Source organism: Toxotes jaculatrix, chromosome 16, assembly GCF_017976425.1.
Source record: "Toxotes jaculatrix isolate fToxJac2 chromosome 16, fToxJac2.pri, whole genome shotgun sequence".
NCBI classification, from domain to species: Eukaryota; Metazoa; Chordata; class Actinopteri; family Toxotidae; genus Toxotes; species Toxotes jaculatrix.
In genome coordinates, this window is record NC_054409.1 from 4,099,201 (window position 1) to 4,116,359 (window position 17,159).

Below are 17,159 nucleotides of genomic sequence, written 5' to 3' on the forward strand. Positions count from 1 at the left end.
AGTTGGTGAAAAGTCAAACATCTTTATAGAGCGCCACAAGTGGGAGCTCCCCTGTCCGACTTTGCTCTTTCTTTGCGGAAGAAATGTGTGCTAGATGTTGTCATTTCGCTGGTATACTTTATTTTTAGGCTTTGGTGGGGATGCTGCCGTCTTTGAGACAAGAAAAGTGTACATGATGACAGTAAAAAAAGAAATAACGCTACTGAATGAACTTATTTCTTCAATATGACAGATGATGCTTGAAAAATATACAGTTGTAAGAAGCAAAGGAAACAAGAGAAGCTTTTACAAAAACAAGGTTCATGCAGCATTTTCACTTTGCACTCATCAAACACACATTCACAGATGACTACATGAATACATGACTTTATGTGTGTACAGGTCTAGTGTTTTTTTTTTTTTTTTTGTATTCTTTGACAGAGGCACTGGTACTGACATAGGTCTGAGATGCTAAGAGAGAGAGAGGTTAGGGCGAGGGAAAGCATTATGCCAGAGAGTGTCCTCACAAAGATATAAGTACCGGTATGTGTGAGCGTGTGTTTGTCCTTTGATGCCTTTGATGTATCAAGATTCTACAGTCTGATGTCAGAGGCTGCAGTAAGTGGACACACAGCCAGAGACAAGTTCAGAAGTCAAACAGGAGCAGAAACAGTTGGACTGGACAGGACTTGCTTATGATTTAGGAAGAAAGAAGCCCTCAGATATTTCTGCACAATTATTGACAAGGAAGGGAGGAGCTACTGCTGTTACAAGGACAAGAGGAAACCACAGGAAAGTCCAGGTCAGCTCCAAGGTTTTCGCTGAGTCAATACATGTTAGTAGTTCATGTCAGTGTTTAGTTCATTTAGTCAAATGTTTTGAAAAGTGTCCCACGTGGGCCTTTGCTTTCTTTCCCAAGAGACAGCTTGACTAGTGGCATTTCACACAGTGTTCCTTTGTTTTTGGCAGAGCAGTGCATGATGGGTAGATCCAACAAAGCGCGTTTGCCGCACGCCGCAGCCTATTTGCAGCAGTGTTTGTGTCTTTTCAGCCATAAATGTAACAGACAAAGGGGAGCTGATGCTCAAGGCGCTGAAATGTGGGATTATGCATTGTAGGCACCGTCAGCCAGAGCGCGGTGCCTGGTGACCACCACCCGCTCTCTTCCAGCTGCAGCTCATACTTACCTGGCAGGGGAGATACCATGATCAACAAGGTGGTTCACCCAGGGCGAGGCTCAGTCATTGCACTCCGGCTGTGCTGACCCCTGCGAATTCCCCAAATGTGGGAATCTCGACTGCATAATTTCTGGTAGTGGGGGACTGCGTTCGCGCTCTCCCCTGTTGCGTGCGTGTAGAAGAAAACACAATGTGTCAGGAATGCCCATGCGCTAACCTGTTGAAGACTCTCCGTTTTGTGAAGTGGCTTTGTTGATTTGGAGTTACATGTCAGCTTTTGCAGTCTGTCCACAAAGCGGCAGTGTTGCTCTGCAGAAGCTCTCTGGCGTGCGCTACAGAGTGGCGTGTTTAGTCATGACAATTCCCCGTGTTCCCGTTGGAATTGGGGAAGTGGGCGTGGCCTTTCCATGACAAAATGAAGTGTGAGCTCTCCTGTCCGACTGTGCTGCTTGTTTGTGGAAGAAATGTGTGCTAGATGTTCTTCTAGTATGCTTTATTTCTAGGCTTTGGTGTGGAACAGCAATGAGTTGAAGCTATTTTTGGCCGGCTTTGCCGTATGGCTGAGCCTTTTGAGTTGGTGAAAGGTCAAACATCTTTGTATAGCGGCAGGGAAAAGTACACGGCAGACAGATGGGCGGAGTTGCTAAGTGGCGGCAATCGATAAGCTGGCTTACAAACGGGACACCGCGACAAGTGACGGTTGTACCAAGAGCTTGATTTGGACGTCAAACGCTTGGGCCTCATCGCTTCTCGGCCTTTTGGCTAAGATCAAGTGTAGTATCTGTTCTTATCAGTTTAATATCTGATATGTCCCCTATATGGGGATAACGTATTAAACCCATTTTTAGGAGAGGGAGCTGAAAAGGGAGCTTGCTCCGCTCACTCCACGCATCGACCTGGCATTGCAGTGCCGCCGGGAACGGTGCACCTTTCTCTTGCTTTGTAGAAAATCAAGCTCTGACACGCATGTTTAGTTAGGAGTCAAACTTTTACAGTGGCTGAAGGAAAATGCGGCTAAGTTTTTATCAAGTGAATTGTGCACAACCAGTCAGTTGATTTACTGATATCACCCAGGGAACCCCGCTCAACAACACAGTGCACTTCAGCTACGATGATTGGTCGCGGACTCCCTGAAGACGCCTGATCGTTTCCCAGACTTTGTAGTCTCCATGTAAAAGCCAGGCCTGGATTTTTCAGGCTGGAGATGCTGGGGGGGCAATGGAGGGGAGGCTGGGATTTAGCACGCGGCAAGCCAAGGGAGGCGCACCGCGACGGTGGTAGCTGGGACGACTAGGGTCCTCAGCTGCTCTCTGAGACAGGCCTGTTCTGACTCTTGTTTCTCTTCATAACGCACAAGTCTTTCGCCTTTTACTAAAGACTTCCGTGGAGAGGAACACCAATGAGTTGAAGTTATTTTTGGCTGGCTCGGCCTTATGGCTGAGCCTTTTGAGTTGGTGAAAAGTCAAACATCTTTATAGAGCGCCACAAGTGGGAGCTCCCCTGTCCGACTTTGCTCTTTCTTTGCGGAAGAAATGTGTGCTAGATGTTGTCATTTCGCTGGTATACTTTATTTTTAGGCTTTGGTGGGGATGCTGCCGTCTTTGAGACAAGAAAAGTGTACATGATGACAGTAAAAAAAGAAATAACGCTACTGAATGAACTTATTTCTTCAATATGACAGATGATGCTTGAAAAATATACAGTTGTAAGAAGCAAAGGAAACAAGAGAAGCTTTTACAAAAACAAGGTTCATGCAGCATTTTCACTTTGCACTCATCAAACACACATTCACAGATGACTACATGAATACATGACTTTATGTGTGTACAGGTCTAGTGTTTTTTTTTTTTTTTTTTGTATTCTTTGACAGAGGCACTGCTACTGACATAGGTCTGAGATGCTAAGAGAGAGAGAGGTTAGGGCGAGGGAAAGCATTATGCCAGAGAGTGTCCTCACAAAGATATAAGTACCGGTATGTGTGAGCGTGTGTTTGTCCTTTGATGCCTTTGATGTATCAAGATTCTACAGTCTGATGTCAGAGGCTGCAGTAAGTGGACACACAGCCAGAGACAAGTTCAGAAGTCAAACAGGAGCAGAAACAGTTGGACTGGACAGGACTTGCTTATGATTTAGGAAGAAAGAAGCCCTCAGATATTTCTGCACAATTATTGACAAGGAAGGGAGGAGCTAGTGCTGTTACAAGGACAAGAGGAAACCACAGGAAAGTCCAGATCAGCTCCAAGGTTTTCGCTGAGTCAATACATGTTAGTAGTTCATGTCAGTGTTTAGTTCATTTAGTCAAATGTTTTGAAAAGTGTCCCACGTGGGCCTTTGCTTTCTTTCCCAAGAGACAGCTTGACTAGTGGCATTTCACACAGTGTTCCTTTGTTTTTGGCAGAGCAGTGCATGATGGGTAGATCCAACAAAGCGCGTTTGCCGCACGCCGCAGCCTATTTGCAGCAGTGTTTGTGTCTTTTCAGCCATAAATGTAACAGACAAAGGGGAGCTGATGCTCAAGGCGCTGAAATGTGGGATTATGCATTGTAGGCACCGTCAGCCAGAGCGCTGTGCCTGGTGACCACCACCCGCTCTCTTCCAGCTGCAGCTCATACTTACCTGGCAGGGGAGATACCATGATCAACAAGGTGGTTCACCCAGGGCGAGGCTCAGTCATTGCACTCCGGCTGTGCTGACCCCTGCGAATTCCCCAAATGTGGGAATCTCGACTGCATAATTTCTGGTAGTGGGGGACTGCGTTCGCGCTCTCCCCTGTTGCGTGCGTGTAGAAGAAAACACAATGTGTCAGGAATGCCCATGCGCTAACCTGTTGAAGACTCTCCGTTTTGTGAAGTGGCTTTGTTGATTTGGAGTTACATGTCAGCTTTTGCAGTCTGTCCACAAAGCGGCAGTGTTGCTCTGCAGAAGCTCTCTGGCGTGCGCTACAGAGTGGCGTGTTTAGTCATGACAATTCCCCGTGTTCCCGTTGGAATTGGGGAAGTGGGCGTGGCCTTTCCATGACAAAATGAAGTGTGAGCTCTCCTGTCCGACTGTGCTGCTTGTTTGTGGAAGAAATGTGTGCTAGATGTTCTTCTAGTATGCTTTATTTCTAGGCTTTGGTGTGGAACAGCAATGAGTTGAAGCTATTTTTGGCCGGCTTTGCCGTATGGCTGAGCCTTTTGAGTTGGTGAAAGGTCAAACATCTTTGTATAGCGGCAGGGAAAAGTACACGGCAGACAGATGGGCGGAGTTGCTAAGTGGCGGCAATCGATAAGCTGGCTTACAAACGGGACACCGCGACAAGTGACGGTTGTACCAAGAGCTTGATTTGGACGTCAAACGCTTGGGCCTCATCGCTTCTCGGCCTTTTGGCTAAGATCAAGTGTAGTATCTGTTCTTATCAGTTTAATATCTGATATGTCCCCTATATGGGGATAACGTATTAAACCCATTTTTAGGAGAGGGAGCTGAAAAGGGAGCTTGCTCCGCTCACTCCACGCATCGACCTGGCATTGCAGTGCCGCCGGGAACGGTGCACCTTTCTCTTGCTTTGTAGAAAATCAAGCTCTGACACGCATGTTTAGTTAGGAGTCAAACTTTTACAGTGGCTGAAGGAAAATGCGGCTAAGTTTTTATCAAGTGAATTGTGCACAACCAGTCAGTTGATTTACTGATATCACCCAGGGAACCCCGCTCAACAACACAGTGCACTTCAGCTACGATGATTGGTCGCGGACTCCCTGAAGACGCCTGATCGTTTCCCAGACTTTGTAGTCTCCATGTAAAAGCCAGGCCTGGATTTTTCAGGCTGGAGATGCTGGGGGGGCAATGGAGGGGAGGCTGGGATTTAGCACGCGGCAAGCCAAGGGAGGCGCACCGCGACGGTGGTAGCTGGGACGACTAGGGTCCTCAGCTGCTCTCTGAGACAGGCCTGTTCTGACTCTTGTTTCTCTTCATAACGCACAAGTCTTTCGCCTTTTACTAAAGACTTCCGTGGAGAGGAACACCAATGAGTTGAAGTTATTTTTGGCTGGCTCGGCCTTATGGCTGAGCCTTTTGAGTTGGTGAAAAGTCAAACATCTTTATAGAGCGCCACAAGTGGGAGCTCCCCTGTCCGACTTTGCTCTTTCTTTGCGGAAGAAATGTGTGCTAGATGTTGTCATTTCGCTGGTATACTTTATTTTTAGGCTTTGGTGGGGATGCTGCCGTCTTTGAGACAAGAAAAGTGTACATGATGACAGTAAAAAAAGAAATAACGCTACTGAATGAACTTATTTCTTCAATATGACAGATGATGCTTGAAAAATATACAGTTGTAAGAAGCAAAGGAAACAAGAGAAGCTTTTACAAAAACAAGGTTCATGCAGCATTTTCACTTTGCACTCATCAAACACACATTCACAGATGACTACATGAATACATGACTTTATGTGTGTACAGGTCTAGTGTTTTTTTTTTTTTTGTATTCTTTGACAGAGGCACTGCTACTGACATAGGTCTGAGATGCTAAGAGAGAGAGAGGTTAGGGCGAGGGAAAGCATTATGCCAGAGAGTGTCCTCACAAAGATATAAGTACCGGTATGTGTGAGCGTGTGTTTGTCCTTTGATGCCTTTGATGTATCAAGATTCTACAGTCTGATGTCAGAGGCTGCAGTAAGTGGACACACAGCCAGAGACAAGTTCAGAAGTCAAACAGGAGCAGAAACAGTTGGACTGGACAGGACTTGCTTATGATTTAGGAAGAAAGAAGCCCTCAGATATTTCTGCACAATTATTGACAAGGAAGGGAGGAGCTACTGCTGTTACAAGGACAAGAGGAAACCACAGGAAAGTCCAGGTCAGCTCCAAGGTTTTCGCTGAGTCAATACATGTTAGTAGTTCATGTCAGTGTTTAGTTCATTTAGTCAAATGTTTTGAAAAGTGTCCCACGTGGGCCTTTGCTTTCTTTCCCAAGAGACAGCTTGACTAGTGGCATTTCACACAGTGTTCCTTTGTTTTTGGCAGAGCAGTGCATGATGGGTAGATCCAACAAAGCGCGTTTGCCGCACGCCGCAGCCTATTTGCAGCAGTGTTTGTGTCTTTTCAGCCATAAATGTAACAGACAAAGGGGAGCTGATGCTCAAGGCGCTGAAATGTGGGATTATGCATTGTAGGCACCGTCAGCCAGAGCGCGGTGCCTGGTGACCACCACCCGCTCTCTTCCAGCTGCAGCTCATACTTACCTGGCAGGGGAGATACCATGATCAACAAGGTGGTTCACCCAGGGCGAGGCTCAGTCATTGCACTCCGGCTGTGCTGACCCCTGCGAATTCCCCAAATGTGGGAATCTCGACTGCATAATTTCTGGTAGTGGGGGACTGCGTTCGCGCTCTCCCCTGTTGCGTGCGTGTAGAAGAAAACACAATGTGTCAGGAATGCCCATGCGCTAACCTGTTGAAGACTCTCCGTTTTGTGAAGTGGCTTTGTTGATTTGGAGTTACATGTCAGCTTTTGCAGTCTGTCCACAAAGCGGCAGTGTTGCTCTGCAGAAGCTCTCTGGCGTGCGCTACAGAGTGGCGTGTTTAGTCATGACAATTCCCCGTGTTCCCGTTGGAATTGGGGAAGTGGGCGTGGCCTTTCCATGACAAAATGAAGTGTGAGCTCTCCTGTCCGACTGTGCTGCTTGTTTGTGGAAGAAATGTGTGCTAGATGTTCTTCTAGTATGCTTTATTTCTAGGCTTTGGTGTGGAACAGCAATGAGTTGAAGCTATTTTTGGCCGGCTTTGCCGTATGGCTGAGCCTTTTGAGTTGGTGAAAGGTCAAACATCTTTGTATAGCGGCAGGGAAAAGTACACGGCAGACAGATGGGCGGAGTTGCTAAGTGGCGGCAATCGATAAGCTGGCTTACAAACGGGACACCGCGACAAGTGACGGTTGTACCAAGAGCTTGATTTGGACGTCAAACGCTTGGGCCTCATCGCTTCTCGGCCTTTTGGCTAAGATCAAGTGTAGTATCTGTTCTTATCAGTTTAATATCTGATATGTCCCCTATATGGGGATAACGTATTAAACCCATTTTTAGGAGAGGGAGCTGAAAAGGGAGCTTGCTCCGCTCACTCCACGCATCGACCTGGCATTGCAGTGCCGCCGGGAACGGTGCACCTTTCTCTTGCTTTGTAGAAAATCAAGCTCTGACACGCATGTTTAGTTAGGAGTCAAACTTTTACAGTGGCTGAAGGAAAATGCGGCTAAGTTTTTATCAAGTGAATTGTGCACAACCAGTCAGTTGATTTACTGATATCACCCAGGGAACCCCGCTCAACAACACAGTGCACTTCAGCTACGATGATTGGTCGCGGACTCCCTGAAGACGCCTGATCGTTTCCCAGACTTTGTAGTCTCCATGTAAAAGCCAGGCCTGGATTTTTCAGGCTGGAGATGCTGGGGGGGCAATGGAGGGGAGGCTGGGATTTAGCACGCGGCAAGCCAAGGGAGGCGCACCGCGACGGTGGTAGCTGGGACGACTAGGGTCCTCAGCTGCTCTCTGAGACAGGCCTGTTCTGACTCTTGTTTCTCTTCATAACGCACAAGTCTTTCGCCTTTTACTAAAGACTTCCGTGGAGAGGAACACCAATGAGTTGAAGTTATTTTTGGCTGGCTCGGCCTTATGGCTGAGCCTTTTGAGTTGGTGAAAAGTCAAACATCTTTATAGAGCGCCACAAGTGGGAGCTCCCCTGTCCGACTTTGCTCTTTCTTTGCGGAAGAAATGTGTGCTAGATGTTGTCATTTCGCTGGTATACTTTATTTTTAGGCTTTGGTGGGGATGCTGCCGTCTTTGAGACAAGAAAAGTGTACATGATGACAGTAAAAAAAGAAATAACGCTACTGAATGAACTTATTTCTTCAATATGACAGATGATGCTTGAAAAATATACAGTTGTAAGAAGCAAAGGAAACAAGAGAAGCTTTTACAAAAACAAGGTTCATGCAGCATTTTCACTTTGCACTCATCAAACACACATTCACAGATGACTACATGAATACATGACTTTATGTGTGTACAGGTCTAGTGTTTTTTTTTTTTTTTTTGTATTCTTTGACAGAGGCACTGCTACTGACATAGGTCTGAGATGCTAAGAGAGAGAGAGGTTAGGGCGAGGGAAAGCATTATGCCAGAGAGTGTCCTCACAAAGATATAAGTACCGGTATGTGTGAGCGTGTGTTTGTCCTTTGATGCCTTTGATGTATCAAGATTCTACAGTCTGATGTCAGAGGCTGCAGTAAGTGGACACACAGCCAGAGACAAGTTCAGAAGTCAAACAGGAGCAGAAACAGTTGGACTGGACAGGACTTGCTTATGATTTAGGAAGAAAGAAGCCCTCAGATATTTCTGCACAATTATTGACAAGGAAGGGAGGAGCTACTGCTGTTACAAGGACAAGAGGAAACCACAGGAAAGTCCAGGTCAGCTCCAAGGTTTTCGCTGAGTCAATACATGTTAGTAGTTCATGTCAGTGTTTAGTTCATTTAGTCAAATGTTTTGAAAAGTGTCCCACGTGGGCCTTTGCTTTCTTTCCCAAGAGACAGCTTGACTAGTGGCATTTCACACAGTGTTCCTTTGTTTTTGGCAGAGCAGTGCATGATGGGTAGATCCAACAAAGCGCGTTTGCCGCACGCCGCAGCCTATTTGCAGCAGTGTTTGTGTCTTTTCAGCCATAAATGTAACAGACAAAGGGGAGCTGATGCTCAAGGCGCTGAAATGTGGGATTATGCATTGTAGGCACCGTCAGCCAGAGCGCGGTGCCTGGTGACCACCACCCGCTCTCTTCCAGCTGCAGCTCATACTTACCTGGCAGGGGAGATACCATGATCAACAAGGTGGTTCACCCAGGGCGAGGCTCAGTCATTGCACTCCGGCTGTGCTGACCCCTGCGAATTCCCCAAATGTGGGAATCTCGACTGCATAATTTCTGGTAGTGGGGGACTGCGTTCGCGCTCTCCCCTGTTGCGTGCGTGTAGAAGAAAACACAATGTGTCAGGAATGCCCATGCGCTAACCTGTTGAAGACTCTCCGTTTTGTGAAGTGGCTTTGTTGATTTGGAGTTACATGTCAGCTTTTGCAGTCTGTCCACAAAGCGGCAGTGTTGCTCTGCAGAAGCTCTCTGGCGTGCGCTACAGAGTGGCGTGTTTAGTCATGACAATTCCCCGTGTTCCCGTTGGAATTGGGGAAGTGGGCGTGGCCTTTCCATGACAAAATGAAGTGTGAGCTCTCCTGTCCGACTGTGCTGCTTGTTTGTGGAAGAAATGTGTGCTAGATGTTCTTCTAGTATGCTTTATTTCTAGGCTTTGGTGTGGAACAGCAATGAGTTGAAGCTATTTTTGGCCGGCTTTGCCGTATGGCTGAGCCTTTTGAGTTGGTGAAAGGTCAAACATCTTTGTATAGCGGCAGGGAAAAGTACACGGCAGACAGATGGGCGGAGTTGCTAAGTGGCGGCAATCGATAAGCTGGCTTACAAACGGGACACCGCGACAAGTGACGGTTGTACCAAGAGCTTGATTTGGACGTCAAACGCTTGGGCCTCATCGCTTCTCGGCCTTTTGGCTAAGATCAAGTGTAGTATCTGTTCTTATCAGTTTAATATCTGATATGTCCCCTATATGGGGATAACGTATTAAACCCATTTTTAGGAGAGGGAGCTGAAAAGGGAGCTTGCTCCGCTCACTCCACGCATCGACCTGGCATTGCAGTGCCGCCGGGAACGGTGCACCTTTCTCTTGCTTTGTAGAAAATCAAGCTCTGACACGCATGTTTAGTTAGGAGTCAAACTTTTACAGTGGCTGAAGGAAAATGCGGCTAAGTTTTTATCAAGTGAATTGTGCACAACCAGTCAGTTGATTTACTGATATCACCCAGGGAACCCCGCTCAACAACACAGTGCACTTCAGCTACGATGATTGGTCGCGGACTCCCTGAAGACGCCTGATCGTTTCCCAGACTTTGTAGTCTCCATGTAAAAGCCAGGCCTGGATTTTTCAGGCTGGAGATGCTGGGGGGGCAATGGAGGGGAGGCTGGGATTTAGCACGCGGCAAGCCAAGGGAGGCGCACCGCGACGGTGGTAGCTGGGACGACTAGGGTCCTCAGCTGCTCTCTGAGACAGGCCTGTTCTGACTCTTGTTTCTCTTCATAACGCACAAGTCTTTCGCCTTTTACTAAAGACTTCCGTGGAGAGGAACACCAATGAGTTGAAGTTATTTTTGGCTGGCTCGGCCTTATGGCTGAGCCTTTTGAGTTGGTGAAAAGTCAAACATCTTTATAGAGCGCCACAAGTGGGAGCTCCCCTGTCCGACTTTGCTCTTTCTTTGCGGAAGAAATGTGTGCTAGATGTTGTCATTTCGCTGGTATACTTTATTTTTAGGCTTTGGTGGGGATGCTGCCGTCTTTGAGACAAGAAAAGTGTACATGATGACAGTAAAAAAAGAAATAACGCTACTGAATGAACTTATTTCTTCAATATGACAGATGATGCTTGAAAAATATACAGTTGTAAGAAGCAAAGGAAACAAGAGAAGCTTTTACAAAAACAAGGTTCATGCAGCATTTTCACTTTGCACTCATCAAACACACATTCACAGATGACTACATGAATACATGACTTTATGTGTGTACAGGTCTAGTGTTTTTTTTTTTTTTTTTGTATTCTTTGACAGAGGCACTGGTACTGACATAGGTCTGAGATGCTAAGAGAGAGAGAGGTTAGGGCGAGGGAAAGCATTATGCCAGAGAGTGTCCTCACAAAGATATAAGTACCGGTATGTGTGAGCGTGTGTTTGTCCTTTGATGCCTTTGATGTATCAAGATTCTACAGTCTGATGTCAGAGGCTGCAGTAAGTGGACACACAGCCAGAGACAAGTTCAGAAGTCAAACAGGAGCAGAAACAGTTGGACTGGACAGGACTTGCTTATGATTTAGGAAGAAAGAAGCCCTCAGATATTTCTGCACAATTATTGACAAGGAAGGGAGGAGCTACTGCTGTTACAAGGACAAGAGGAAACCACAGGAAAGTCCAGGTCAGCTCCAAGGTTTTCGCTGAGTCAATACATGTTAGTAGTTCATGTCAGTGTTTAGTTCATTTAGTCAAATGTTTTGAAAAGTGTCCCACGTGGGCCTTTGCTTTCTTTCCCAAGAGACAGCTTGACTAGTGGCATTTCACACAGTGTTCCTTTGTTTTTGGCAGAGCAGTGCATGATGGGTAGATCCAACAAAGCGCGTTTGCCGCACGCCGCAGCCTATTTGCAGCAGTGTTTGTGTCTTTTCAGCCATAAATGTAACAGACAAAGGGGAGCTGATGCTCAAGGCGCTGAAATGTGGGATTATGCATTGTAGGCACCGTCAGCCAGAGCGCGGTGCCTGGTGACCACCACCCGCTCTCTTCCAGCTGCAGCTCATACTTACCTGGCAGGGGAGATACCATGATCAACAAGGTGGTTCACCCAGGGCGAGGCTCAGTCATTGCACTCCGGCTGTGCTGACCCCTGCGAATTCCCCAAATGTGGGAATCTCGACTGCATAATTTCTGGTAGTGGGGGACTGCGTTCGCGCTCTCCCCTGTTGCGTGCGTGTAGAAGAAAACACAATGTGTCAGGAATGCCCATGCGCTAACCTGTTGAAGACTCTCCGTTTTGTGAAGTGGCTTTGTTGATTTGGAGTTACATGTCAGCTTTTGCAGTCTGTCCACAAAGCGGCAGTGTTGCTCTGCAGAAGCTCTCTGGCGTGCGCTACAGAGTGGCGTGTTTAGTCATGACAATTCCCCGTGTTCCCGTTGGAATTGGGGAAGTGGGCGTGGCCTTTCCATGACAAAATGAAGTGTGAGCTCTCCTGTCCGACTGTGCTGCTTGTTTGTGGAAGAAATGTGTGCTAGATGTTGTTCTAGTATGCTTTATTTCTAGGCTTTGGTGTGGAACAGCAATGAGTTGAAGCTATTTTTGGCCGGCTTTGCCGTATGGCTGAGCCTTTTGAGTTGGTGAAAGGTCAAACATCTTTGTATAGCGGCAGGGAAAAGTACACGGCAGACAGATGGGCGGAGTTGCTAAGTGGCGGCAATCGATAAGCTGGCTTACAAACGGGACACCGCGACAAGTGACGGTTGTACCAAGAGCTTGATTTGGACGTCAAACGCTTGGGCCTCATCGCTTCTCGGCCTTTTGGCTAAGATCAAGTGTAGTATCTGTTCTTATCAGTTTAATATCTGATATGTCCCCTATATGGGGATAACGTATTAAACCCATTTTTAGGAGAGGGAGCTGAAAAGGGAGCTTGCTCCGCTCACTCCACGCATCGACCTGGCATTGCAGTGCCGCCGGGAACGGTGCACCTTTCTCTTGCTTTGTAGAAAATCAAGCTCTGACACGCATGTTTAGTTAGGAGTCAAACTTTTACAGTGGCTGAAGGAAAATGCGGCTAAGTTTTGATCAAGTGAATTGTGCACAACCAGTCAGTTGATTTACTGATATCACCCAGGGAACCCCGCTCAACAACACAGTGCACTTCAGCTACGATGATTGGTCGCGGACTCCCTGAAGACGCCTGATCGTTTCCCAGACTTTGTAGTCTCCATGTAAAAGCCAGGCCTGGATTTTTCAGGCTGGAGGTGGTGGGGCGTGGAGGGGAGGCTGGGATTTAGCACGCGGCAAGCCAAGGGAGGCGCACCGCGACGGTGGTAGCTGGGACGACTAGGGTCCTCAGCTGCTCTCTGAGACAGGCCTGTTCTGACTCTTGTTTCTCTTCATAACGCACAAGTCTTTCGCCTTTTACTAAAGACTTCCGTGGAGAGGAACACCAATGAGTTGAAGTTATTTTTGGCTGGCTCGGCCTTATGGCTGAGCCTTTTGAGTTGGTGAAAAGTCAAACATCTTTATAGAGCGCCACAAGTGGGAGCTCCCCTGCCCGACTTTGCTCTTTCTTTGCGGAAGAAATGTGTGCTAGATGTTGTCATTTCGCTGGTATACTTTATTTTTAGGCTTTGGTGGGGATGCTGCCGTCTTTGAGACAAGAAAAGTGTACATGATGACAGTAAAAAAAGAAATAACGCTACTGAATGAACTTATTTCTTCAATATGACAGATGATGCTTGAAAAATATACAGTTGTAAGAAGCAAAGGAAACAAGAGAAGCTTTTACAAAAACAAGGTTCATGCAGCATTTTCACTTTGCACTCATCAAACACACATTCACAGATGACTACATGAATACATGACTTTATGTGTGTACAGGTCTAGTGTTTTTTTTTTTTTTGTATTCTTTGACAGAGGCACTGCTACTGACATAGGTCTGAGATGCTAAGAGAGAGAGAGGTTAGGGCGAGGGAAAGCATTATGCCAGAGAGTGTCCTCACAAAGATATAAGTACCGGTATGTGTGAGCGTGTGTTTGTCCTTTGATGCCTTTGATGTATCAAGATTCTACAGTCTGATGTCAGAGGCTGCAGTAAGTGGACACACAGCCAGAGACAAGTTCAGAAGTCAAACAGGAGCAGAAACAGTTGGACTGGACAGGACTTGCTTATGATTTAGGAAGAAAGAAGCCCTCAGATATTTCTGCACAATTATTGACAAGGAAGGGAGGAGCTACTGCTGTTACAAGGACAAGAGGAAACCACAGGAAAGTCCAGGTCAGCTCCAAGGTTTTCGCTGAGTCAATACATGTTAGTAGTTCATGTCAGTGTTTAGTTCATTTAGTCAAATGTTTTGAAAAGTGTCCCACGTGGGCCTTTGCTTTCTTTCCCAAGAGACAGCTTGACTAGTGGCATTTCACACAGTGTTCCTTTGTTTTTGGCAGAGCAGTGCATGATGGGTAGATCCAACAAAGCGCGTTTGCCGCACGCCGCAGCCTATTTGCAGCAGTGTTTGTGTCTTTTCAGCCATAAATGTAACAGACAAAGGGGAGCTGATGCTCAAGGCGCTGAAATGTGGGATTATGCATTGTAGGCACCGTCAGCCAGAGCGCGGTGCCTGGTGACCACCACCCGCTCTCTTCCAGCTGCAGCTCATACTTACCTGGCAGGGGAGATACCATGATCAACAAGGTGGTTCACCCAGGGCGAGGCTCAGTCATTGCACTCCGGCTGTGCTGACCCCTGCGAATTCCCCAAATGTGGGAATCTCGACTGCATAATTTCTGGTAGTGGGGGACTGCGTTCGCGCTCTCCCCTGTTGCGTGCGTGTAGAAGAAAACACAATGTGTCAGGAATGCCCATGCGCTAACCTGTTGAAGACTCTCCGTTTTGTGAAGTGGCTTTGTTGATTTGGAGTTACATGTCAGCTTTTGCAGTCTGTCCACAAAGCGGCAGTGTTGCTCTGCAGAAGCTCTCTGGCGTGCGCTACAGAGTGGCGTGTTTAGTCATGACAATTCCCCGTGTTCCCGTTGGAATTGGGGAAGTGGGCGTGGCCTTTCCATGACAAAATGAAGTGTGAGCTCTCCTGTCCGACTTTGCTGCTTGTTTGTGGACGAAATGTGTGCTAGATGTTCTTCTAGTATGCTTTATTTCTAGGCTTTGGTGTGGAACAGCAATGAGTTGAAGCTATTTTTGGCCGGCTTTGCCGTATGGCTGAGCCTTTTGAGTTGGTGAAAGGTCAAACATCTTTGTATAGCGGCAGGGAAAAGTACACGGCAGACAGATGGGCGGAGTTGCTAAGTGGCGGCAATCGATAAGCTGGCTTACAAACGGGACACCGCGACAAGTGACGGTTGTACCAAGAGCTTGATTTGGACGTCAAACGCTTGGGCCTCATCGCTTCTCGGCCTTTTGGCTAAGATCAAGTGTAGTATCTGTTCTTATCAGTTTAATATCTGATATGTCCCCTATATGGGGATAACGTATTAAACCCATTTTTAGGAGAGGGAGCTGAAAAGGGAGCTTGCTCCGCTCACTCCACGCATCGACCTGGCATTGCAGTGCCGCCGGGAACGGTGCACCTTTCTCTTGCTTTGTAGAAAATCAAGCTCTGACACGCATGTTTAGTTAGGAGTCAAACTTTTACAGTGGCTGAAGGAAAATGCGGCTAAGTTTTTATCAAGTGAATTGTGCACAACCAGTCAGTTGATTTACTGATATCACCCAGGGAACCCCGCTCAACAACACAGTGCACTTCAGCTACGATGATTGGTCGCGGACTCCCTGAAGACGCCTGATCGTTTCCCAGACTTTGTAGTCTCCATGTAAAAGCCAGGCCTGGATTTTTCAGGCTGGAGATGCTGGGGGGGCAATGGAGGGGAGGCTGGGATTTAGCACGCGGCAAGCCAAGGGAGGCGCACCGCGACGGTGGTAGCTGGGACGACTAGGGTCCTCAGCTGCTCTCTGAGACAGGCCTGTTCTGACTCTTGTTTCTCTTCATAACGCACAAGTCTTTCGCCTTTTACTAAAGACTTCCGTGGAGAGGAACACCAATGAGTTGAAGTTATTTTTGGCTGGCTCGGCCTTATGGCTGAGCCTTTTGAGTTGGTGAAAAGTCAAACATCTTTATAGAGCGCCACAAGTGGGAGCTCCCCTGTCCGACTTTGCTCTTTCTTTGCGGAAGAAATGTGTGCTAGATGTTGTCATTTCGCTGGTATACTTTATTTTTAGGCTTTGGTGGGGATGCTGCCGTCTTTGAGACAAGAAAAGTGTACATGATGACAGTAAAAAAAGAAATAACGCTACTGAATGAACTTATTTCTTCAATATGACAGATGATGCTTGAAAAATATACAGTTGTAAGAAGCAAAGGAAACAAGAGAAGCTTTTACAAAAACAAGGTTCATGCAGCATTTTCACTTTGCACTCATCAAACACACATTCACAGATGACTACATGAATACATGACTTTATGTGTGTACAGGTCTAGTGTTTTTTTTTTTTTTTTTTGTATTCTTTGACAGAGGCACTGCTACTGACATAGGTCTGAGATGCTAAGAGAGAGAGAGGTTAGGGCGAGGGAAAGCATTATGCCAGAGAGTGTCCTCACAAAGATATAAGTACCGGTATGTGTGAGCGTGTGTTTGTCCTTTGATGCCTTTGATGTATCAAGATTCTACAGTCTGATGTCAGAGGCTGCAGTAAGTGGACACACAGCCAGAGACAAGTTCAGAAGTCAAACAGGAGCAGAAACAGTTGGACTGGACAGGACTTGCTTATGATTTAGGAAGAAAGAAGCCCTCAGATATTTCTGCACAATTATTGACAAGGAAGGGAGGAGCTAGTGCTGTTACAAGGACAAGAGGAAACCACAGGAAAGTCCAGATCAGCTCCAAGGTTTTCGCTGAGTCAATACATGTTAGTAGTTCATGTCAGTGTTTAGTTCATTTAGTCAAATGTTTTGAAAAGTGTCCCACGTGGGCCTTTGCTTTCTTTCCCAAGAGACAGCTTGACTAGTGGCATTTCACACAGTGTTCCTTTGTTTTTGGCAGAGCAGTGCATGATGGGTAGATCCAACAAAGCGCGTTTGCCGCACGCCGCAGCCTATTTGCAGCAGTGTTTGTGTCTTTTCAGCCATAAATGTAACAGACAAAGGGGAGCTGATGCTCAAGGCGCTGAAATGTGGGATTATGCATTGTAGGCACCGTCAGCCAGAGCGCGGTGCCTGGTGACCACCACCCGCTCTCTTCCAGCTGCAGCTCATACTTACCTGGCAGGGGAGATACCATGATCAACAAGGTGGTTCACCCAGGGCGAGGCTCAGTCATTGCACTCCGGCTGTGCTGACCCCTGCGAATTCCCCAAATGTGGGAATCTCGACTGCATAATTTCTGGTAGTGGGGGACTGCGTTCGCGCTCTCCCCTGTTGCGTGCGTGTAGAAGAAAACACAATGTGTCAGGAATGCCCATGCGCTAACCTGTTGAAGACTCTCCGTTTTGTGAAGTGGCTTTGTTGATTTGGAGTTACATGTCAGCTTTTGCAGTCTGTCCACAAAGCGGCAGTGTTGCTCTGCAGAAGCTCTCTGGCGTGCGCTACAGAGTGGCGTGTTTAGTCATGACAATTCCCCGTGTTCC

General features: G+C 47.0%; 19 non-coding genes across 19 annotated transcripts; all 19 read left to right on the plus strand.

Annotated features, from left to right (window-relative positions):
• The first annotated feature begins 1,158 nt into the window (after positions 1-1,158).
• Positions 1,159-1,322, plus strand: LOC121196360. The gene has a single exon (XR_005895825.1). It is a non-coding gene; the product is annotated as a U1 spliceosomal RNA (small nuclear RNA).
• Positions 1,323-1,899: 577 nt separating this feature from the next.
• Positions 1,900-2,090, plus strand: LOC121196565. The gene has a single exon (XR_005896013.1). It is a non-coding gene; the product is annotated as a U2 spliceosomal RNA (small nuclear RNA).
• Positions 2,091-2,484: 394 nt separating this feature from the next.
• On the plus strand, positions 2,485-2,599 carry LOC121196079. The gene has a single exon (XR_005895560.1). It is a non-coding gene; the product is annotated as a U5 spliceosomal RNA (small nuclear RNA).
• A 1,166-nt stretch (positions 2,600-3,765) lies between these two features.
• Positions 3,766-3,929, plus strand: LOC121196361. Its single transcript, XR_005895826.1, has one exon. It is a non-coding gene; the product is annotated as a U1 spliceosomal RNA (small nuclear RNA).
• A 577-nt stretch (positions 3,930-4,506) lies between these two features.
• LOC121196566 lies at positions 4,507-4,697 on the plus strand. Its single transcript, XR_005896014.1, has one exon. It is a non-coding gene; the product is annotated as a U2 spliceosomal RNA (small nuclear RNA).
• Positions 4,698-5,091: 394 nt separating this feature from the next.
• On the plus strand, positions 5,092-5,206 carry LOC121196080. The gene has a single exon (XR_005895561.1). It is a non-coding gene; the product is annotated as a U5 spliceosomal RNA (small nuclear RNA).
• A 1,162-nt stretch (positions 5,207-6,368) lies between these two features.
• Positions 6,369-6,532, plus strand: LOC121196363. The gene has a single exon (XR_005895828.1). It is a non-coding gene; the product is annotated as a U1 spliceosomal RNA (small nuclear RNA).
• Positions 6,533-7,109: 577 nt separating this feature from the next.
• Positions 7,110-7,300, plus strand: LOC121196567. Its single transcript, XR_005896015.1, has one exon. It is a non-coding gene; the product is annotated as a U2 spliceosomal RNA (small nuclear RNA).
• Positions 7,301-7,694: 394 nt separating this feature from the next.
• On the plus strand, positions 7,695-7,809 carry LOC121196082. Its single transcript, XR_005895563.1, has one exon. It is a non-coding gene; the product is annotated as a U5 spliceosomal RNA (small nuclear RNA).
• Positions 7,810-8,974: 1,165 nt separating this feature from the next.
• LOC121196364 lies at positions 8,975-9,138 on the plus strand. The gene has a single exon (XR_005895829.1). It is a non-coding gene; the product is annotated as a U1 spliceosomal RNA (small nuclear RNA).
• Positions 9,139-9,715: 577 nt separating this feature from the next.
• LOC121196568 lies at positions 9,716-9,906 on the plus strand. Its single transcript, XR_005896016.1, has one exon. It is a non-coding gene; the product is annotated as a U2 spliceosomal RNA (small nuclear RNA).
• A 394-nt stretch (positions 9,907-10,300) lies between these two features.
• Positions 10,301-10,415, plus strand: LOC121196083. Its single transcript, XR_005895564.1, has one exon. It is a non-coding gene; the product is annotated as a U5 spliceosomal RNA (small nuclear RNA).
• Positions 10,416-11,580: 1,165 nt separating this feature from the next.
• LOC121196366 lies at positions 11,581-11,744 on the plus strand. The gene has a single exon (XR_005895830.1). It is a non-coding gene; the product is annotated as a U1 spliceosomal RNA (small nuclear RNA).
• Positions 11,745-12,321: 577 nt separating this feature from the next.
• LOC121196569 lies at positions 12,322-12,512 on the plus strand. Its single transcript, XR_005896017.1, has one exon. It is a non-coding gene; the product is annotated as a U2 spliceosomal RNA (small nuclear RNA).
• A 390-nt stretch (positions 12,513-12,902) lies between these two features.
• Positions 12,903-13,017, plus strand: LOC121196084. The gene has a single exon (XR_005895565.1). It is a non-coding gene; the product is annotated as a U5 spliceosomal RNA (small nuclear RNA).
• Positions 13,018-14,179: 1,162 nt separating this feature from the next.
• On the plus strand, positions 14,180-14,343 carry LOC121196367. Its single transcript, XR_005895831.1, has one exon. It is a non-coding gene; the product is annotated as a U1 spliceosomal RNA (small nuclear RNA).
• Positions 14,344-14,920: 577 nt separating this feature from the next.
• Positions 14,921-15,111, plus strand: LOC121196570. The gene has a single exon (XR_005896018.1). It is a non-coding gene; the product is annotated as a U2 spliceosomal RNA (small nuclear RNA).
• A 394-nt stretch (positions 15,112-15,505) lies between these two features.
• On the plus strand, positions 15,506-15,620 carry LOC121196085. The gene has a single exon (XR_005895566.1). It is a non-coding gene; the product is annotated as a U5 spliceosomal RNA (small nuclear RNA).
• Positions 15,621-16,786: 1,166 nt separating this feature from the next.
• On the plus strand, positions 16,787-16,950 carry LOC121196368. Its single transcript, XR_005895832.1, has one exon. It is a non-coding gene; the product is annotated as a U1 spliceosomal RNA (small nuclear RNA).
• The last annotated feature ends 209 nt before the right edge of the window (positions 16,951-17,159 follow it).